Here is a 23,301-nt window from a genome sequence, read left to right as displayed (position 1 = left end):
CCGGCCCCCCTACCCCCAGCTGAGGAGCCAGGTGGGCGGGGGAAGCCTGGCAGGGAGCAGGATGTGACGACTCCCACACAGCCCAAGGCTCTTTTTCCGTGATCAGAACAGAGTGTGCCAGGTGGCTGCCTTTGCAGGGAGCCACCTTGCTTCTCACGGCCCTCTCTCTGCTCATATCCTGTTTCCACCCGCTGACACCCAGGGCCCCAAGCCCTGGGCCCCCACCCCCGCTGCCTAGGTTTTCACATCGCGTTTCCTGGGTCGCTCTAGGGGCACAGGGCCTCTCGTTTTCCCCTTCTGGAGATTGAGGGAGTTTACACTAGATTTTGCTCTCCGGACAGTGTCCACTGTGGTCACGTGGGGCAGGCTCAGCTGAGGACACGCCAAGGTGGCGGGGGTAGAGCCGGTGACCTTGGGCCAGGCCCTTCAATGACCCAAGCCCCACTTTCCTCAGCTACCAAGAGGGAACCCAAGGGGGTGACCACAGGGAAAAGCCAGTGACAAGGGCACCCACAGCAGGGCCATGGGGGCCTGGCAACCCCAAGTCCTGTCTCCCCAGGGACAGGGGCCTCGTCACCCACACCCACGCTGCACACACTTAGCACACACCATTTGTTACTCTCCTGGCGGCCCCAGACACCCACCCACACCAGGGAGAGCGTGGGATGAACAGAAGAGAAGGCAGAGGACAGTGAGACGTTGCCCCTGGCCCATTGTGGTTCGTTCTCGGGGTCCCTTCCTCTCCCTGTGCGGGTCTTTGCAAGGCTCTTAGTGAGAAGGGGCAGGAAGGGAAATTCACTACAGATAACAAAGCATGGAGGAGGCCCAGGGTGGTGTGTGGCCCCTCCTCAGGCAGCGTAGGGGCCCTAACCCTCCTCCCCCTCTCCTCCCCAGCCGGTCCTGCCAGCCCCGCAGGGCGCCTGCAGTCTCCCCTCCTCCGGGGCAGGGCCGGGGCAGCCACTGCTGACTGGGGACACAGCCCCTCACACCCTGCGTGGACAAGCCCTGCCCGCTAGGTGCCTGGCTGGCCGCCTCCAGCCCGCCCCGCTCCTCCCGCTTCCCTCTGCCTCCCCCTGCCTGGAGGCAGAGCCACGTGACTCCGAGCCGACAGAGAACTGTGGCTTCTGGGCGAAGGCAGGACTTCCCAGTCTCTCTCTCTTCCTCTGCCTCTCCATGATGGAGATGTTCTCCAGGCAGTGCCACCACACAAGGGAGTCTTCGAGCAGCCCAGCCCATCTGTCACCACGTCAAGAAGCTGGCATCTCCTGAGCAGCCCAGCAGTCGGCCGCAGCTGGTGAGCTCGCCATCCGCTTCCACTGGGACAAACCCGCTCTGGGTGGCTCCCCTGCCCCATCCCTGATCTCCATCCCAGGGTGGGATCTATCCAATCCCTCTGCTTCCTGCCCCCCCCACCCCCGCCACCGTGGCCTGAGGTAAAGGGGCGCCACCTGCCTGACCTGAGGGGCCCGTTCAGGACAACCCAACCTTCTCCTGTGGAAGGGCGGCTGCCGTGGACCTAACTCCAGCAGGCGTCACCCCAAGCGCCTCCTGTGCCATCAGGCTGCCCTGACCTGTGTGTGAGACGGGTGAGAGCTCCCTGTTGCGCTGACACTGGGTGAGCGCCCACACACTCCGCTGCCCGCTCGCAGCCTCAAATATAACCCAAGTCTGTTCCTGTGTCTGCAGCACCTGCCCACACCTACAGGAACCAAAGACCCTTGCTTCTGCCCGCAGCACTGCAGGCCCATCCGGCGCACTGCTGCCCCTGCAAGCCCTGAACACCCTTCCCTCCTGGCCATTCCAACTCTGACACCTGAAAGTCCTCCTGTCCTCTTTATCCAACTCTCAGCCCTGGCAGCCAAGGGGTGCTGAAGAAAACCTCCACCAGGTCAGACTCAGGGATCCCTCAACCCCCAGCCCCTCCGCTGATCCTCAGCTTCCTTGCTGCCACGCTAGTGATGTTTAGCACCCAGAGCTGGGAAACCAGGGTAGGAAATGTCAGGTTGGATCCCTATCCCACAGCCCTTCAGTTCAGTTCAGTTCAGTTCAGTCGCTCAGTCGTGTCCAACTCTCTGCCACCCCATGAATCACAGCACACCAGGCCTCCCTGTCCATCACCAGCTCCCGGAGTTCACTCAAACTCATGTCCACAGAGTCGGTGATGCCATCCAGCCATCTCATTCTCTGTCGTCCCCTTCTCTTCCCGCCCCCAACCTTTCCCAGCATCAGAGTCTTTTCCAGTGAGTCAACTCGTCGCATGAGTTGGCCAAAGTATTACAGTTTCAGCTTCAGCATCAGTCCTTCCAATGAACACCCAGGATTGATCTCCTTTAGAATGGACTGGTTGGATCTCCTTGCAGTCCAAGGGACTCTCAAGAGTCTTCTCCAGCACCACAGTTCAAAAGCCACAGCCCTTACCTAACAGTAAATTGTTGCTGTTGCCATTTAGTCACTCAGTCGTGTCTGACTCTCTGCGACCCCACGGACTGTAGGCTTCCAGGCTCCTCTGTCCAAGGGATTTCCCAGGTAAGAATACTGGAGTGGGTTGCCATTTCCTTCTCCAGGGGATCTACATGTGTAAAATAAAACCCTAAAGCTAAGAGATGAATATGTAGGAGACATCTTTTTTACTTTGAGGGAATAAAGGTTTTAAAAGTATAGATTATAGGTGAAAAAATTATGGATTCAACCACATAAAAATGAAAGCTCTCAGGACTTCCCTGATGATTCAGTGGTTAGGACTCAACACTTCCACTGCATGGCCCTGGGTTCAATCCCTGATCAGGGAACTAAGATCCTGCAAGCTGCACGGCACAGCGAAAAAAAGAGAAAGACTTTTGTTAATAAACAATACCACAGAGTTAACAGATAGGAGGAAGTTGGGGGAAAATATTGGCAATGTCTAAAACTGACAAGAATTGGAACTTCCCTGGTAGTCCAGTGGTTACGGTCACATCCAATGCAGGGGCTATGATCAGGGAATTAAGATCCCACACGCTGTGTAGCACAAAGATAAACATTTAAAAATAAATAAAACTGACAAACTGAAATTGAATATAATATTTCATTTCATGAATAAAATAAACAATTAAGGAATTCTAATGGAATTTTGCAAAGCAAGGAGAAAAATAGGGGAATTATAGAACAAAGTCAACAGGGAAATGTATACAGCCATGACTGGCAACTCACATAAGGGGAATCTGAACAGTTAACAAGTCTGTGAAGAAGTACTTAAAACTCTCTAGCAATTAGAGAAATCAAAAATAAAACTATGACACATTCTTTTACAGGTTGGCAAAAAATAAATGAAAATTAAAATCAAAGTTAGATAATACCAACTGTTGGCAAGGATATAGGGAAAGCAATGTGGCAGGACTGAGTCAAAAGTATATTCTGTATTAACAAAATCTCTATGGATCTTTTCTCTCAAAAAAGAAAAGAACAGAAAGCAAAAACCATGAAACCATCCCTATAAGGGGTATAGGATAGTGTGGAATAGAGTGAAGAGGGGAAAAAGCAGGGAAAGAGGGGACTGACATCCCCGTTCTTCCTCATGTGAAATATGAGATAAGCTTGGAGCATGGATCTATATGCGATAATACAGAGCAAAAACATAACTGGAAATACACTCAGTGCCAAACATGACTCATACCACATACCTTATATAAAAATTAAATTGAGCAGATCACAATCCTAGATGTAAAAACATGAAACCATAAAATGAAGAAGAACACATGGGAGAACACCTTTGCATCCCTGAGTTAGGCAAAGGTTTCTTAGAACATAGAGCACAAAATGCAAAAGAGAAACTGATAAACTGGGTTACAGCAACATTATAAACTTGTGTCTTCTTTAAAAGACACCATTACAAAAAATAAAAAGCCAGTCACAGACAAGAACAAAATACTCCCAACAAATACATCAGACAAAGGACTTGCATCTAAAATATACAAATATACAACTCAACAGTAAAATGACAAATAATCCAATTAAACGTGAGCAAAGGTTCTGAATAGACATTCCTCCAAAAAAGATATACAAATGGCCAATAAACATAAGAAAAAATGCTCAACATCCTTAGTCACTGAGGTGACGCACGCCAGAACCACAGTGAGATACCACATCACAGCCACCGGGATGGCTAGAATTAAAAAACAAAAACAAGTGTTGTTCAGAAGGTGAAGGACTTGGAGCTCTCAGAAGCTGCTAGTGGGAATACAACATGGTACAGCTGCTTTGGAAAACAATTTGGTGGTTTCTCAAAAAGTTAAACATATAATTTACCACATGACCCATCAATTCCACTACAAGGTACATACTCAGGAGAACTGTAAACATATGTTCATCCAAAACCTTGTACCTGAATGTTCGTAACTACATTGTTTATAATAGCCAAAAAGTGCGAGGGGGTGGGATTTCAAATGTCCTGCAACTGATGAACAGATAAATAAAATGTGATATATCCATAAAGTGGAATACTATTCAGTCATAAGAAGGAATGAAGGGACTTGTCTAGTGGTCCAGTGGCTAAGACTCCCTACTCACAATACAAAGGGTCCAGATTTGATTCGTGGTCAAGGAACAAGATCCCCCATGCCACAGCTAATACCAGGCACAGCCAAACAAACAAATGAAAATAATTATTTTTTTAAAAAGGGAATGAAGTGCTGATTCATATGATAGCATAGCTGAAACTTGAAAACATGATGCTAAATGAAAGATGCCAGTCACAAAATGTCACATATTGTATGATTCCATTTATATCAAAGGTCCATCTGATATAGCAGACACAGAAAGTAGATTACTGATTGGTTGTCTGGGGTTGGGAGGAAGAGGATTGGGGAGTGCTTGCTAATGAGTCTGGGAATTTTTTTGGTGGGGTAATGAAAACATTTAGAGTTAAATAGTGGTGACAGTTTCCACAACTTTGTGAATATGCTAAAAACCACTGAACTGCACTCATTAAAAGGGTGAATTTGATGACATAAGTATAATAATTAAATTATTAAAGAGAAAAAATAAAATTCCTACATTGTAAAAACTCCTATAGTGTAACAAGAAGACAAAAAACCCAAATAAAAAATGAGCAAAAGATTTCAAATAGTACTTTAGAGAAGACTCATGGATGCCAGTAAACACATAAAGATGCTAAATATCATCACTTATTCAGTTCAGTCGCTCAGTCGTGTCCGACTCTTTGCGACCCCACAAACCGCAGCACTCCAGGCCTCCCTGTCCATCACCAACTCCCAGAGTCCACCCAAACCCATGTCCATTGAGTTGGTGATGACATCCAGCCATCTCATCCTCTGTCGTCCCCTTCTCCTCCTGCCTTCAATCTTTCCCAGCACCAGGGTCTTTTCAAGTGAGTCAGCTCTTCACATCAAGTGGCCAAAGTATTGGAGTATCAGCTTCAACATCAGTCCTTCCAATGAACACCCCGGACTGATCTCCTTTAGGATGGACTGGTTGGATCTCCTTGCAGTCCAAGGGACTCTCAAGTGTAAAGCATAATAAGAAGACTGGCCACAACAAGTGTTAGCAAGAAAATGGAGCAACTAGAATGCTTATACACTGCTGTTGGGAATATAAAATGTTACAACCACTTTGGACAACGGTTTGGTGGTTACCTAAGCATATTTAAACATGCAACTACTGTTTGACTCAGCCATTCCTCTCCCAGGCATTTACCTAAAAAAACAAAATGAAAACAAACCTTGAAAACATATTCACACAAAGGCTCATACATAGGGACTTCCCTGATGGTCCAGTGGTTAAGAATCTGCCTGCCAATGTAGGGGACATGGGTTCCACCCTGGTTCAGGAATTGAGATCCCACATGCCTTGGGGCAGCTCGGCCAGTGTGCCTCAACTACTGAGCCCACGCGCTTCCAGAGTCTCCATGCCGCAAGCACTGAAGCCCACGCTCCACAACAAGAGAAGCCACCGCAATGAGAAGCCTCAACACCGCAGCTAGAGTAGCCCTCACTTCCTGCAACTAGAGAAAGACCAAGCACAGAAACAAAGAGCCTCTGTGCTTCATCAAAGACTCAACACTGCTGACATGTTTTTTAATTTTTGCAGACTTGCACATAAATGTTTATAGCAGCTCTATTTGTAACAGCCAAAAACTGGGAGTAATTCAAATGTTCCTCAACAGGTGAACAAACTGATCCATCCGTCCAATGAAATAATTCTCAGTAATATAAAGAAATGAACCATTAATAAATGCAACACAGACAAATCTCAGAATCATTATGGTGAATAAAAGGAAAAAGCAGTGCTTACTGTATGATTTCATTTATGAAAAATCCTAGACAATGTAGTCTACTTTATGGACACAGCAGGTCAGTGGTTGCCTGGGGATGGGGAAAATAACAAGGGACACAAGGACACAAGGAAACTGTTTCATTATTTTAATTAGATTGTTCATTTGGAACACATGCAGTTCACTGTACTTTGATTACATTGCAGTAAAGTGCCAGCAGGAGGAAATACGTAAAGAAACAAAACCGTACCAGGTAAAAGATGTCATGGACTGAAACACATGTTTACTTTTTTTTAAGGGTCTCACATTTATATGATTTTTTATATACAGGTTTTTAACAACCATTATCAGCTGTGTCAGGCCTCAGCTGCAGCAAGCGGGGTCTTCCTTGTGCTGTGTGGGGTCTCCTGTTGCGGTGCACAGGCTCAGTGATTGTACAGGCTTAGTTGCCCCACAGCATGTGGGATCTTAGTTCCCTGATCAGGAATCGAACCCATGTCCCCTGCAGTGGAAGTGCAGAGTCTTAACCCAGGGAAGTCCCTGGAATTTTTTTTTTTAACATTTTCAATCCACGGTTGTTTGAATCTATGGTTGCGGAACCCTGGCGATGTGGAGGACCAAGTGTAATGCCTAAATGAAAAATCAGGGTGTGGTAATATAAGCCCATTATTTAGAGACCTGGAGGAAAATACCAATGTAATCCGCCGTGAGAGATGAGCCTGGCTGTTCCTAGACAGGGGGAAATGGTAGGAGAGAGGTTTTCGCAACAAACTTGGTAAGAACTATTTTTGACTCTTTATATATGCAAACAAGCTACATGTCCTTTGATGGATTGATGGATAAAGAAGATGTGGCATATTTATACAATGGATTATGATTATTCAACCATTATTGATATCATTCATCCATAAAGAATAATGAAATCCTGCCATTTGCAATAACATGAATGGACTTTGAAGGTATTATGCTAGGTGAAATGTCAGATGGAGAAAGACAAATACTGTATGATTTCACTCAAACATGGAAACTAAAAAAAAAAGCAACAACAAACTGCTGCAGAGAACAGCTTCCTGTTTATCAGAGGAGAGGGCCTGGGAGGCGGTGAATGCATAAAGGGGCCAACTGGATGGCGAGAGATCATTCTGGAGTGTATACAGATGTTGAGCGACAATACTGTACACCTGAAACTTATACAATAAGAACTGTAAAAGCAAAAAAAGAGATTTGACTTTTTAAACCATATGCATGAAAGCTTTAGATAAAACTACAAAAATTATGTACAGATACAACTAAGTAGGGAAGAGACACTGAATCTTTGACTTGTAAGGATTCTAGATAATTTTTCTTCATACTTTCATGTGTAAAATAAGTTCATAACTTTCTAGTCACACAGTTATTACTTAGGAAAATAGAAGAGTGTGAAGGCAAAATCCAAAGAGTGTCAAGAATATTCTGTGGGCGAAGGGGATAACTGGGAGGTTGGAGTTGCCATATGCACACTGCTATACATAAAACAGATAGCTGATAAGAACCTACTGCGCAGCACAGGGAACTCTATCCAATGCTCTCCAACGACGTCCACAGGAAAACCTAAAAATGAGTGCATATATGCATGTATATATGTATATATATATATATGACTGAATCAGTTTGCTGTAAAGTGGAAACTAACACAACATTGTAAATCAACTGTTCAGTTCAGTTCAGTTCAGTCGCTCAGTCGTGTCCGACTCTCCGCGACCCCATGAATTACAGCACGCCAGTCCTCTCTGTCCTCCAATAAAAAATTTTTTTAATAAAATAAAATTTTTTATTTATTATATTTTTAAAAAATTTTTGATTGGAGGCTAATTACTTTACAATATTGTATTGGTTTTGCCATACATTGACATGAATCCACCCCGGGTGGACATGTGTTCCCCATCTTGAACCCCCCTCCCACCTCCCTCCCCATATCATCCTTCTGGGCCGTCCCAGTGCACCAGCCCCAAGCATCCTGTATCATGCATCAAACCTGGACTGGGGATTTGTTTCACATATGATAATATACATGTTTCAGTGCCATTCTCCCAAATCATCCCACCCTCGCCCTCTCCCACAGAGTCCCAAAGGCTGTTCTATACCTCTGTCTCATCTGCTGTCTCGTATACAGGGTTATTGTTATCATCTTTCTAAATTCCATATACATGCGTTAGTATACTGCATTGGTATTTTTCTTTCTGGCTTACTTCACTCTGTATAATAGGCTCCAGTTTCATCCACGTCATTAGAACTGGTTCAAATGTATTCTTTTTAATTGCTGAGTAATACTTCACTGTGTATATGTACCACAGCTTTTTTATCCATTCGTCTGCAGATGGACATCTAGGTTTCTTCCATGTCCTGGCTATTATAAACAGTGCTGCGATGAACATTGGGGTACATGTGTCTCTTTCAATTCTGGTTTCCTCGGTGTGTATGCCCAGGAGTGTGATTGCTGGGTCATATGGCAGTTCTACTTCCAGTTTTTTAAGGACTCTCCACGCTGTTCTCCATAGAGGCTGTACTAGTTTGCATTCCCACCAACAGTGTAAGAGGGTTCCCTTTTCTCCACACCCTCTCCAGCATTTATTGCTTGTAGACTTTTGGATAGCAGCCATCTGACTGGAGTGAAATGGTACCTCATTGTGGTTTTGATTTGCATTTCTCTGATTATGAGTGATGTTGAGCATCTTTCATGTGTTTGTTAGCTATCTGTATGTCTTCTTTGGAGAAATGTCTGTTTAGTTCTTTGGCCCATTTTTTGATAGGGTTGTTTATTTTTCTGGGATTGAGCTGCAGGAGTTGCTTGTATATTTTTGAGATTAATTATTTGTCAGTTGCTTCATTTGCTATTATTTTCTCCCATTCTGAAGGCTGTCTTTTCACCTTGCTTAGTTTCCTTTGCTGTGCAGAAGCTTTTAATTTTAATTAGGTCCCATTTGTTTATTTTTGCTTTTATTTCCAATATTCTGGGAGGTGGGTCATGGAGGATCCTGCTATGATTTATGTCACAGTGTTTTGCCTATGTTTTCCTCTAGTTTTATAGTTTCTGGTCTTACATTTAGATCTTTAATCCATTTTGAGTTTATTTTTGTGTATGGTGTTAGGGAGTGTTCTAGTTTCATTCTTTTACAAGTGGTTGACCAGTTTTCCCAGCACCACTTGTTAAAGAGATTGTCTTTTCTCCATTGAAGATTCTTGCCTCCTTTGTCAAAGATAAGGTGTCCATAGGTGAGTGGATTTATCTCTGGGCTTTCTATTTTGTTCCATTGATCTATATTTCTGTCTCTATGCCAGTACCATACTGTCTTGATGACTGTGGCTTTGTAGTAGAGCCTGAAGTCCGGCAGGTTGATTCCTCCAGTTCCATTCTTCTTTCTCAAGATTGCTTTGGCTATTCAGGTTTTTTGTATTTCCATATAAATTGTGAAATTATTTGTTCTAGCTCTGTGAAAAATACCGTTGGTAGCTTGATAGGGATTGCATTGAATGTATAGATTACTTTGGGTAGTATACTCATTTTCACAATATTTATTTTTCCAATCCATGAACACGGTATTTTTCTCCATCTATTAGTGTCCTCTTTGATTTCTTTCACCAGTGTTTTATAGTTTTCTATATATAGATCTTTTGTTTCTTTAGGTAGATATATTCCTAAGTATTTTATTCTTTTCATTGCAATGGTGAATGGAATTGTTTCCTTAATTTCTCTTTCTATTTTCTCATTGTTAGTGTATAGGAATGCAAGGGATTTCTGTGTGTTGATTTTATATCCTGCAACTTTACTATATTCATTGATTAGCTCTAGTAATTTTCTGGTAGAGTCTTTAGGGCTTTCTGAGTAGAGGATCATGTCATCTGCAAACAGTGAGAGTTTTACCTCTTCTTTTCCAATTTGGACTCCTTTTATGTCTTTTTCTGCTCTGATTGCTGTGGCCAAAACTTCCAAAACTATGTTGAATAGTAGTGGTGAGAGTGGGCACCCTTGTCTTGTTCCTGACTTTAGGGAAAACGCTTTCAGTTTTTCACCATTGAGGATGATGTTTGCTGTGGGTTTGTCATATATAGCTTTTATTATGTTGAGGTATGTTCCTTCTATTCACGTCTTCTGGAGGGTTTTTATCATAAATGGATGTTGAATTTTGTCAAAGACTTTCTCTGCATCTATTGAGATAATCATATGGTTTTTATTTTTCAGTTTGTTAATGTGGTGTATTATATTGACTGATTTTCAGATATTGAAATTGCATTCCTGGGATAAAGCCCACTTGGTCATGATGTATGATCTTTTTAATGTGTTGTTGGATTCTGATTGCTAGAATTTTGTTAAGGATTTTTGCATCTATGTTCATCAATGATATTGGCCTGTAGTTCTCTTTTTTTGTGGCATCTTTGTCAGGTTTTGGTATTAGGGTGATGGTGGCCTCATAGAATGAGTTTGGAAGTTTACCTTCCTCTGCAATTTTCTGGAAGAGTTTGAGTAGGATAGATGTTAGCTCTTCTCTAAATTTTTGGTAGAATTCAGCTGTGAAGCCATCTGTACCTGGGCTTTTGTTTGCTGGAAGATTTCTGATTACAGTTTCAATTTCCGTGCTTGTGATGGGTATGTTAAGATTTTCTATTTCTTCCTGGTTCAGTTTTGAAAAGTTGTACTTTTCTAAGAATTTGTCCATTTCTTCCAAGTTGTCCATTTTATTGGCATATAGTTGCTGATAGTAGTCTCTTATGATCCTTTGTATTTCTGTGTTGTCTGTTGTGATCTCTCCCTTTTCATTTCTAATTTTATTGATTTAGTTTTTCTCCCTTTGTTTCTTGATGAGTCTGGCCAGTGGTTTGTCAATTTTATTTACCCTCTCAAAGAACCAGCTTTTGACTGTTGATTTTTGCTATGGTCTCTTTTGTTTCTTTTGCATTTATTTCTGCCCTAATTTTTATGATTTCTTTCCTTCTACTAACCCTGGGGTTCTTAATTTCTTCCTTTTCTAGTTGCTTTAGGTGTAGAGTTAGGTTATTTAGTTGGCTTTTTTCTTGTTTCTTGAGGTATGCCTGTATGGCTATGAACCTTCCCCTTAGCACTGCTTTTACAGTGTCCCACAGGTTTTGGGTTGTTGTGTTTTCATTTTCATTCATTTCTATGCATATTTTGATTTCTTTTTTGATTTCTTCTATGATTTGTTGGTTATTCAGCAGCGTGTTGTTCAGCCTCCATATGTTGAAAATTTTAATAGTTTTTCTCCTGTAATTGAGATCTAATCTTACTGCATTGTGGTCAGAAAAGATGCTTGGAATGATTTCAACTTTTTTGAATTTACCAAGGCTAGATTTATGGCCCATGATGTGATCTATCCTGGAGAAGGTTCTGTGTGTGCTTGAGAAAAAAGGTGAAATTCATTGCTTTGGGGTGAAATGTCCTATAGAGATCTATTAGGTCTAACTGGTCTATTGTATCATTTAAAGTTTGTGTCTCCTTGTTAATTTTCTGTTTAGTTGATCTATCCATAGGTGTGACTGGGGTATTAAAGTTTCCCACTATTATTGTGTTATTGTTAATTTCCCCTTTCATACTTGTTAGTAATTGTCTTACATATTGCAGTGCTCCTATGTTGGGTGCATATATATTTATAATTGTTATATCTTCTTCTTGGATTGATCCTTTGATCATTATATAGTGTCCTTCTTTGTCTCTTTTCACAGCCTTTGTTTAAAAGTCTATTTTATCTGATATGAGTATTGCTACTCCTGCTTTCTTTTGGTCTCCATTTGCGTGGAATATCTTTTTCCAGCCCTTCACTTTCAGTCTGTATGTGTCCCTCGTTTTGAGGTGGGTCTCTTGTAGACAACATATATGGGGGTCTTGTTTTTGTATCCATTCAGCCAGCCTTTGTCTTTTGGTTGGGGCATTCAACCCATTTATGTTTAAGGTAATTATTGATAAGTATGATCTCGTTGCCACTTACTTTATTGTTTTGGGTTCGAGTTTACACACCCTTTCTGTGTTTCCTGTCTAGAGAAGATCCTTTAGCACTTGTTGGAGAGCTGGTTTGGTGTTACTGAATTCTCTCAGCTTTTGCTTGTCTGTAAAGCTTTTGATTTCTCCTTCATATTTGAATGAGATCCTTGCTAGGTACAGTAATCTGGGCTATAGATTATTTTCTTTCATCACTTTAAGTATGCCCTGCTGTTCCCTCCTGGCCTGAAGAGTTTCTATTGAAAGATCAGCTGTTATCCTTATGGGAATCCCCTTGTGTGTTATTTGTTGTTTTTCTCTTGCTGCTTTTAATATTTGTTCTTTGTGTTTGATATTTGTTAATTTGATTAATATGTGTCTTGGGGTATTTCGCCTTGTTATACTGTTTTGGACTCTCTGGGTTTCTTGGACTTGGGTGATTATTTCCTTCCCCATTTTAGGGAAGTTTTCAACTATTATCTCCTCAAGTATTTTCTCATGGTCTTTCTTTTTGTCTTCTTCTTCTGGGACTCCTATGATTCGAATGTTGGGGCTTTTAACATTGTCCCAGAGGTCTCTGAGACTGTCCTCATTTCTTTTAATTCACTTTTCTTTATTCCACTCTGTTTCACTTATTTCTACCATTCTATCTTCTAACTCACTTATCCTATCTCCTGCCTCCGTTATTCTACTGTTGGTTCCCTCCAGAGTGTTTTTGATCTCATCTATTGCATTATTCATTGTATATTGACTCTTTATTTCTTCTAGATTCTTGTTAAACCTTTCTTGCATCTTCTCAATCCTTGTCTCCAGGTTATTTATCTCCAATTTGTTTTCAAGATTTTGGATCATTTTCACTATCATTATTCGGAATTCTTTATCAGGTAGGTTCCCTATCTCTTCCTCTTTTGTTTGGGTTGGTGGGCATTTATCCTGTTCCTTTACTTGCTAGCTATTTCTCTGCCTCTTCATCTGGCTTATATTGCTGTCTTTGGGCAGCAATATAAGCAGTTTTCCATCTTCTGGCAGTTTGTGGAGTTCTCTTTATTGTGGAGTTTCCTCACTGTGGGTGGGGTTGGACGGGTGGCTTGTCAAGGTTCCCTGGTTAGGGAAGTTTATGTCAGTGTTCTGGTGGGTGGAGCTGAATTTCTCTCTCGAGTGCAATGAAGTGTCCAGTAATGAGTTATGAGATGTCAATGGGTTTGGAGTGACTTTGGGCAGCCTGTATATTGAAGCTCAGGGTTATGTTCCTGTGCTGCTGGAGAATTTGTGTGGAATGTCTTGCTCTGGAACTTGTTGACCCTTGGGTGGTGCTTGGTTTCAGTGTAGGTATGGAGGTGTTTGATGAGCTCCTATCAATTAATGTTCCCTGGAGTCAGGAGTTCTCTGGTGTTCTCAGGATTTGGACTTAAGCCTCTGCCTCTGGTTTTCAGTCTTATTCTTGCAGTAGCCTCAAGACTTCTCCATCTGTCACTTCCAAGGCTGTTCCCTGTTTTAGCTTCTTCTGTTTGCTGGTTTCTTCAATGTCTAATTTCCGCCCTGACACAAGGGGGCGGTGGTGGACACATTTTTAGGTTCACTTGTTCTGTCGTTCTGTGGGGAGGAAGGAACGTTGCAAACAAATATCACTGGCGTCTGTGGGGAGTGCTCGCAGTGTCTCGGCCGCACTGGGTTTGCCCCCGCTCATGGCGTGTGTGCTTTCCCTGCCTATACTGCTTAGGCTATAGGTTGCTCTGCCGGGAACTGTCTGAGGCGGGCCCTGGGTTGCATGCACTTCCCAGGTCTAAGCTGCTCAGGTTCAGGTACTCGGGTACTCCACAAAGGTGCAGACTTGGTTGGGCCTGCGTTTTGTGCCCTTCCCTGGTCCAAGCAGCTCAGGTAACCAGCTGTTTGGCGCACGTGGTTGCTGTGACTTAGCACCTCCCCAGTCCCTGCCGCTCAGTTTTCTGGGTGTACAACCAGTGTACTTTCTCAGGTGGATGTTGACTGGCCAGAAACCCAAGAAGTCTTGGTTAGCAACGAAGCCTGCTTGAAGCTTGGTATTGGATGTCTCTCTGGGGCTGCGATTGCCCCCTTCCAGCTCTGGCTGCCCTCCCTTGCCTGTCTCGGTGGGGGGTGGGGGATGGGCCGTTCGCAGCCGGCTAGCTCTGCTCAGTCCTTTGTTCGGTGAGCAGGTCTGGCAGCGTCTTCAGTTCAGTTCAGTCGCTCAGTCGTGTCCGACTCTTTGCGACCCCAAGAATCACAGCACGCCAGGCCTCCCTGTCCACCATAAACTCCCGGAGTTCACTCAAACTCATGTCCATCGAGTCGGTGATGCCATCCAGCCATCTCATTCTCTGTCGTCCCCTTCTTCTGCCCTCAAGCCCTCCCAGCATCAGAGTCTTATCCAGGCAGTCAACTCGTCGCATGAGGTGGCCAAAGTATTGGAGTTTCAGCTTTAGCATCAGTCTTTCCAATGAACACCCAGGATTGATCTCCTTTAGAATGGACTGGTTGGATCTCCTGGCAGTCCAAGGGACTCTCAAGAGTCTTCTCCAGCACCACAGTTCAAAAGCATCAATTGTTCGGTGATCAACTTTCTTCACAGTCCAACTCTCACATCCATACATGACCACGGGAAAAACCATAGCCTTGACTAGATGGACCTTGGTTGGCAAAGTAATGTCTCTGCTTTTCAATATACTACTCAGGTTGGTCATAACTTTCCTTCCAAGGAGTAAGCGTCTTAATTTCATGGCTGCAATCAGCATCTGCAGTGATCTTGGAGCCCAAAAAAATAAAGTCTGACACTGTTTCCACTGTTTCCCCATCTACTTCCCATGAAGTGATGGGACCAGATGCCATGATCTTTGTTTTCTGAATGTTGAGCTTCAAGCCAACTTTTTCACTCTCCTCTTTCACTTTCATCAAGAGACCCTTTAGTTCCTCTTCACTTTCTGCCATAAGGGTGGTGTCACCTGCATATCTGAGGTTATTGATATTTCTCCCGGCAATCTTGATTCCAGCTTGTGCTTCTTCCAGCCCAGCATTCCTCATGATGTCCTCTGCATAGAAGTTAAATAAGCAGGGTGACAATATACAACCTTGACGTACTCTTTTTCCTATGTGGAACCAGTCTGTTAGCGCTTTTCACCTTTTTGATATCCCACAGTCTGCTTTGCTATCTCAAGTTAGCTCCCTAAGATTGCCTCGGGCATTCAGGCTTGGTCCTTACTCTAAGCAATGCAGCCCGCGCCTCCCCACCCAGCCCCCCGCTTGCTAATGGCAGATGCGGGCATCTGTGCTGCTTCTCCACTGGGAGTTACCATTGGCCGTGTAATCTGTGGGTTTTAATTATTTATTTCTTTTTTCTCCTGGTTATGTTGCCCTGTGAGGTTCCAAGGCTCGCCACAGACTCGCCAGTGAGAGTGTTTCCTGGTGTTTGGAAACTTCTTTTTTAAGCCTCCCGGGATGGATCTCCGTCCCTACCTCCTTTGTCTCTCTTTTTATCTTTTATATTATTTCCTACCTCCTTTCAAAGACAATGGGCTGCTTTTCTGGGTGTCTGATGTCCTCTGCCGGCATTCAGAAATTGCTTTGTGGAATTTACTCCGCGTTCAAATGTTCTTTTGATGAATTTGTGGGGGAGAAAGTGGTCTCCCCGTCCTATTCCTCCGCCATCTTCCTGTCTCCCCCCTGTACTCCAATAAAAATTTTTTAAAAGCACAGGCCACACAGAAGGGCAGACCTTGGTCTTCGGTGCTGAGCTGTTCAATTCTGTCCACTCCAGCGCATTGGTCATGTACAGATATGAGAGTTGGACCCAAAGAAGGCTGAGCACCAAAGAATTGATGCTTTCAAACTGTGGTGCTGGAGAAGACTCTTGAGAGTTCCTTGGACTTCAAGAAGCTCAAACTAGTCAATCCGAAAGGAAATCAGTACTGAATATTCATTAGAAGGACTGATGCTGAAGCTGAAGCTCCAATACTTTGGCTACCTGATGCCACCTGAGCCAACTCACTGGAAAAGACCCTGATGCTGGGAAAAAATGAGGGCAAGGGGAGGAGGAGGTGACAGAGGATGAGATGGTTGGATGGCATCACTGACTCAACGGACATGCGTTTGAGCAAACTCAGTAAGATAGTGAAGAACAGGGAAGGCTGGCATGCTGCAGTTCACTGGATTGGAAAGAGTTGGACACGATTTAGCGACGGAACCACCACCAGGGGCGTCTGCCAGCTGCTTCGCAGTTCTTTAGAAAGTCACAGCACATAGTGGGCCTTCAGTAATTCCTTGCTAATTATCTCCATACCCTGTCTTCTTTCTAGGTGCAGAAATACAACAATCGAACAAGAATTACAACAGGAAATGCAGGAATGATGGCTGGAAGATGGGACATCCAGCAGTTGGGCCTTCCATCAGCCTGCCCCCCGGGCTTGGTCTGGGGGAGCCGAACCTCCTCCTAGACTGGGAACAGGATTGGCCCCTCAAAGCAGAAAGGCTGGAGGGAGCGGGCAGCTTTATCTGCCCCCCACCCTCTCCCAGGCACTCTCCTCGCCCCAGAGCTGGGGGCCTGAGACACCCCCCTTCCCCCTCGGCCTCCTCTTCTCACCAACCTACTCTGCACATCCACTCAGGCCGTGCTTGTCTGACCCACTTCCTCTCTCCTTGATTGATAGGTCTTGATGCCAGTGAAGGCTCCGAGGGAGGGGTGGGGATGCCCAAGGAGACCGCAGTGAAACTTCGGCGGTTTCCATGCGCTTCCAGCAGCCACGGGTGGCCTGAGAGCGAGCTCCAGCAGGCAGTGCAGCCCTGCCCCCTGCTGCTGCCCCACTGAAGTGCAGGGCAGGTGACCCCGGCCAGGCAGGGCAGTCGCTCTGGACGCCCCCTTTAAGATTTTGTTGAATTTGTTACAATATTGCTTCTGCTTTATGTTTCAGTTCTGTGGCTGAGAGGCATGTGGGACCTTAGCTTCCCGGCCAGGGATGGAACCCACACCCCACCATTGGAAGGCGGTCTTCACCACTGGACCGCCAGGGGAGTCCCGAGAGGGCCACTGCTTTTGAAAGTCATTCTGAAGCTGACTTCTCTGCAATCTTCCGTTGTTTTGGGTTGAACTGTGGCCCCTCAAGGTTCCGATGTTGAAGTCCTAACCCTGAACACCAGGGAAGGTGATCTCATGTGGAAATAGTGCCACTGAGATGTCCTTAGTTAGGTGAGATGAGATTATACTGGAATAGAATGGGCCTGTCACCAATACGACCAGTGTCCTTACAAAAAGGGAAAATCTGGACCTAGACACACGCACAGGGAGGAGGCCACATGAGCATGAAGGCCAAGGGTGGTGGAGGATGGGAGAGTTATATCTTCAAGCCAAGGGAGGCCAGAGAGGGCCACTGACCACCAGCACCTGGGAGAGGCCCACCCTCCTGACACCTTGCTCCGACTTCTAGCCTCTTGAACTGGGAGACCATGCGTTTTTGTTTAAGCCATCAGTTCGTGATACTTTTTTTTTGGGGGGGGGGGTAGGATTTTCTTTTTTAGACTTATTTATTTTTTGGCTGTGGTGGGTCTTCATTGCTATACACGAGCCTTCTCTAGTTGCCGTGAGGACTACTCTCTAGCTGGGTGCTCAGGCTTCTCATTGTAGTGGCTTCTCTTGCTGCGGAAGAGTCTCTAGGCCCTCAGGTTTCAACAGTTCTGGCACATGGGCTTAACTGCCCCATGGCATGCGGGATCTTCCCGGACCAGGGATCAAACTAGTGTCCCTTGCATTGTAAGGCAGATTCTTAACCACTGGACCACCAGGGAAGCCCTGATACTTTGATTGCTTTGTGTTCTTTTGGCCACACTGCAAGGCATGCAGGACCTTAGTGCCCTGGGATCTTGTTAGAATAAACAAGCATGGCTCTAGTTCCTGTGCATGGCAAAAGGATCTGAGTTCCTCAACCAGGGATCAAACCAGAGTCCTAACCACTGGACTGCTGGGGAATTTCCGTGGTACTTTGTTATAGCAGCCTTAGCAAACTAGAATATCTCCTGCCATTATTGCCTTTCTAACGAAGTCCTGAGTCTTGGAAGTGATACACTTACAGTTGTAGCTCTATTTGAGCTATAAATCGGCAAAGCCTGCCAAATGCCCCCCATTTCTGCTCACTCCTTCTTCCTCAGCAAATGCCCTCTGAATTTTTACTGGGCACAAGGCTGCTCAAAGAATAGCCTACTTGTCAGCAGTAGGGCATGGTCTTTGGCCTAAGTTCTGGTCCCAAGCCGGTAAGCAGAAATGGTGTGCCATCCTGGAAAGTGTCCTCGGGGAAAAGATGGTCTCTTTTCCCCCTGCTGCCTCCTGCCAGCAGAGCACAGACATGATGGCTGGAGGAGGAATGGGTCTACGGGCACCGAGCAGAGGCAGTCCCTGCTCTCATGCTGCTCCTCTGCTAGGAAACAGAGACTGGTGCCATTCTGGACTCCACCGTCTAGGATAAGCACTGACAAACTGTAATACATTCACAAGTATAACAGAACACTTGGGTCTCACCCTCCAGATTCTGATGTAACTGATTTCAACCCCCTGTGAGGCAGGAGCCTGGGTCTGGGAGGACCCACGGGAAGCCACCGTGTCTGGACCAGCAACATTCAGAAAAGAATATCGACGTTAGTCTTGTCCCTCAAAGCTGAACATAATCCTAACTCATATGATCAGCAGTTTTAAGATATGATACAATGCGTTAACCACAAAAACACCCAAACACTACTGCCTTCAAACCACCACGCTATCTTTTTAGGTGTGGTCAACAGACTGGTTCCACATAGGAAAAGGAATACGTCAAGGTTGTATATTGTCACCCTGCTTATTTAACTTCTATGCAGAGGACATCATGAGGAACGCTGGGCTGGAAGAAGCACAAGCTGGAATCAAGATTGCCAGGAGAAATATCAATAATCTCTGATATGCAGATGAAACCACCCTTATGGCAGAAAGTGAAGAGGAACTAAAGGGTCTCTTGATGAAAGTGAAAGAGGATAGTGAAAAAGTTGGCTTGAAGCTCAACATTCAGAAAACAAAGATCATGGCATCTGGTCCCATCATTTCATGGGAAGTAGATGGGGAAACAGTGGAAACAGTGTCAGACTTTATTTTTTTGGGCTCCAAGATCACTGCAGATGCTGATTGTAGCCAGGAAATTAAAAGACGCTTACTCCTTGGAAGGAAAGTCATATTAAAAAGCAGAGACATTACTTTGCCAACAAAGGTCCGTCTAGTCAAGGCTATGGTTTTTCCAGTGGTCATGTATGGATGTGAGAGTTGGACTGTGAAGAAAGCTGATCGCCGAAGAATTGATGCTTTTGAACTGTGATGCTGGAGGAGACTCTTGAGAGTCCCTTGGACCGCAAGGAGATCCAACCAGTCCATTCTAAAGGAGATCAATCCTGGGTGTTCATTGGAAGGACTGATGCTAAAGCTGAAACTCCAATACTTTGGCCACCTCATGTGAAAAGTTGACTGCCTGGATAAGACTCTGATGCTGGGAGGGCTTGAGGGCAGGAGAAGGGGATGACAGAGAATGAGATGGCTGGATGGCACCACCGACTCGATGGACATGAGTTTGAATGAACTCCGGAAGCTGGTGATGGACAGGGAGGCCTGGTGTGCTGTGATTCATGGGGTCGCAAAGAGTCAGACACAACTGAGCGACTGAACTGAACTGAGGCTCTTTAAAAATTAGGCTTCCCTGGTGGCTCAGATGATAAAGAATCTGTCTGCAATGCAGGAGATCCAGGTTCGATCCCTGGGTCAGGAAGATCCCCTGAAGAAGGGAATAGAAACCCACTCCCGTATTCCTGCCTGGAGAATTCCGTGAACAGAGGAGCCTGGGGGGCTATAGTCCATGGGGTCGCAGAGTTGGACACAACTGAGCGACTAACACTTTTCACTCTCAGGCTCTTCAAAAATAGATGATAAAGTTAGATCATTTGTAAATTATGTCTGAAAAAGTTTTTAAGTTCATCTGTGGACCAGAATCAACTAGAATGAGGGCTTGATTATAATAAAGCAACTGTGTGTGTGTAGCCTGGGAGTTCCTTTGAAATGACACTCTTTCAAGTCCTGCTGCTGCTAAGCTGCTAAGTTGCTTCAGTCGTGTCCGACTCTGTGTGACCCCATAGTGGCAGCCCACCAGGCTCCCCCGTCCCTGGGATTCTCCAGGCAAGAACACTGGAGAGGGTTGCCATTTCCTTCTCCACTTTCAAGTACTACTGAGGTTTATAAAAATACACACATCTTGCATCAAAATCACTTCCATGCAGAGCTTATAGTTTAATTTTTTTAATTTATTTATGGCTACACTGGGTCTTCATCGCTGCACACAGGCTTCTCATTGCAGTGCCGTCTCTTGTCGTGGACCACAGGCTCTAAGCGTTGAGAGCTTCAGTAGTTGTGTCCCACAGACTCAGTTGCTCCAAGGCATGTGGGATCTTCCCCAACCAGGGATCAAACCTGTGTACCTCGCACAGGCTGGAGGATTCTCAACCACTGGACCACCAGGAAGTCCCTATAGTTTAATTTAAGACACTTCTCAAGGTTATTTGCTAGAAATCAGAGTTCTCAGGTTTTCTGAAGGATGTTTTCATTTTGAAAAGAATTTCCAAACTCCTGTCCTATGTTGGGTTCAGAGACTAGTTTCTGAGTATAAACATTTAGAAAATGCTACCTCACAAGGACCCCAAGAAAACTGCCCCACCTCTTTATACTGACCCATGTGTCATGCTAGTGGTGTATGTCCTGAAATTTTCAGAAGAGAAATTATATTTATTGCTTCTAATACTCATAGAAAGAGCACCATCCAACAATGGGTAACTGGATAATGGAGCCAGGCAGTAGGGCAAGACTAAAACCACATAAAATTGAACAGGGGGATGAAAAGAAAGCCCACAATCCAGGTTCCAAGGTAAGTCAATAGCCCTGGGAAGGATTTAAACATGCCATCTATGAGAAACTAGCCCAGCTTGAAGCCATTTGCCAGCGGTCTTTGTAGGGTCAAAATTAGGTCCGTACTCTGGCTCTGTCACTTCCTGTGTGACTTTGAGCAAGAAAATTACTTAACCTCTGATGCCATTTCCTGCTTATAAAACAGGGATAGCTACATTCTCGCAGAGCTGTCGTAGGTAGGATTATAAGATCTTGCACGAAAGCATGAAGCACAGTGCTCTGGGCACAGCAGATGCTCAGTGATTGTGCTATCCCAAGCACAACAGAAGCCAACAATGTGAGAAGACAGGTGACAAATTAATGACACTTCAGCTTATGTTAGTAGTATGCAGATCAAGGGAGCTGCAGCCTATGTTGTATCCTTTAGGTTGTGTGACAGTGTACCGCTGCCACCACCTGCAGTTCTGGGGTAAGTAGCCAGGGGTGGGGGCCAGGTATGGGAGTTCCCAAACAGTTTGAAAACTACATTTCACTAAGGGTTTCCCAGGTGACACAGTGATAAAGAATCCACCTGCCAGTGCAGAAGACACAAGAGACAGGGGTTCAGTCCCTGGGTTGGGAAGATCCCCTGGAGGAGGAAATAGCAACCCTCTCCAGTATTCTTGCTGGAAAATTTTCAAGGACAGAGGAGCCTGGGAGGTCTACAGCCCACAGGGTCACAAAAAGTTGGACATGACTGAGCATGGGGAAGGCAGGCACTAAATTATCTTAGGCACCCATGAAGCTACATTACAAAGGGCAGGCTGCTAACTTAGCTACTTAGCTGCTCTTGACAAAGGACACAAATGCAACATATACTTAATAGGACATTAATTTGGGGGATGGGTTGATAGAGTCATTGGAGCAACCGAGGAAATTTTAATGAGCTATCAGATATTATGTACGACAGTTTATCTGTATGCTATTTGCAGCGTAGTTTACACAGAGTATCTTTATTATATATATATTAAAAAAGCACACTCAGGCACTTCCCGGGTAGTCCAATGGTTAGGACTCCATGCTTCCACTGCATGGGGCACAGGTTCGATCCCTTGTCAAGAAACTAAGATAGGGCATGCTGCACAGCAAGGCCAAAAATAAAAATAAAACCCATGCTCAAGTATTTAATGAAATATGTTTGCAATTTACCTTCAGATGGTCATGAAAAAGTAGAGTAGTCTAACCAGGCCACTGTAATGAAATGCCACAGACAAAAGTGACCTAACCAACAGATTTCTCACAACCCTGGTGAGGGCTCTCTGGCTTTTCATGTTCCTCATGTGGTGCAGAGGGAGATCAACTTTGGCAGCAATTCGTATAAAGGGCATTAATCCCATCATGGGGTTCCACCCTCATGACCTCATCTAAACTAATCACTTCCCAAAAACCTATCTCCATCACATTGGGGGTTAGGGCCCCAGCATGCATACACACTTTAGGACACAGTCCAGTCATAGCAGAGTGTATACAGGGAAGATAAAGCACACACTACAACAGGTTAACAACCAGCAAAGGCAGGGGAAGGGTATACCAGGTTTTATTACCAGTACTCTTTCAACTTTTCTGTATGAATAGAATTGTTCAAAATAAAAAGTTGAATTTTTTAAAACATTTTTTTGATGTGTACCATTTTTAAAGTCTCTATTGAATTGTTACAAAACTGCTTCTGCCTCTGTTTCATGTTTTTTGGTTACAAGGTATGGGGGATCTTAGCTCCCCACCAGGCATCAAATCCACATGCCCTGCATTGGAAGGCAGAGTCTTGACCACTGGACTGCCAGAGAAGTACTCAAAAAGTTGGAGGATTTTTAAAGTTGCTGGTGACATAAAGCCTGGGAAAAGCTGTCACATGAGCACCACCTTCAAGAAAATGAAGGGCTCTTCCACAGGAGTTTTCCAGTGCTGCTTCAAGCTCAGGGCTTGACCCTTCAGTAGACAGCATGAGGCCCACTTGGTGTCAATGTAAAGAACTTCCTGAAAGCTGGAGCTGTCTGGCAACACAAACACGGCTCTCAGTTAAAAACCCAACTGCTTCTCCGCGAAAGTGTTCACACGTAGCCTGGACAGTGGCCAGGGTGCCAAGCAGGGTGAAGGCCAGCACCCAGCTCTCCAGTGAGG

The 23,301-nt window shown here is 44.7% G+C and overlaps 1 long non-coding RNA gene across 1 annotated transcript; it reads left to right on the top strand.

Moving 5' to 3' along the window:
- Window positions 1–786: 786 nt before the first annotated feature.
- Window positions 787–16,670, top strand: LOC148776255 (uncharacterized). The gene is made up of 3 exons (XR_016038662.1): window positions 787–1,294; window positions 2,450–2,526; window positions 16,544–16,670. It is a non-coding gene; the product is annotated as an uncharacterized LOC148776255 (long non-coding RNA).
- Window positions 16,671–23,301: the final 6,631 nt, after the last annotated feature.

Source organism: Moschus berezovskii, chromosome 11, assembly GCF_049115385.1.
Source record: "Moschus berezovskii isolate FMDL1 chromosome 11, NW_MosBer_1.0, whole genome shotgun sequence".
NCBI classification, from domain to species: domain Eukaryota; kingdom Metazoa; phylum Chordata; class Mammalia; order Artiodactyla; family Moschidae; genus Moschus; species Moschus berezovskii.
This window is presented reverse-complemented; position numbering and strand designations above follow the sequence as displayed.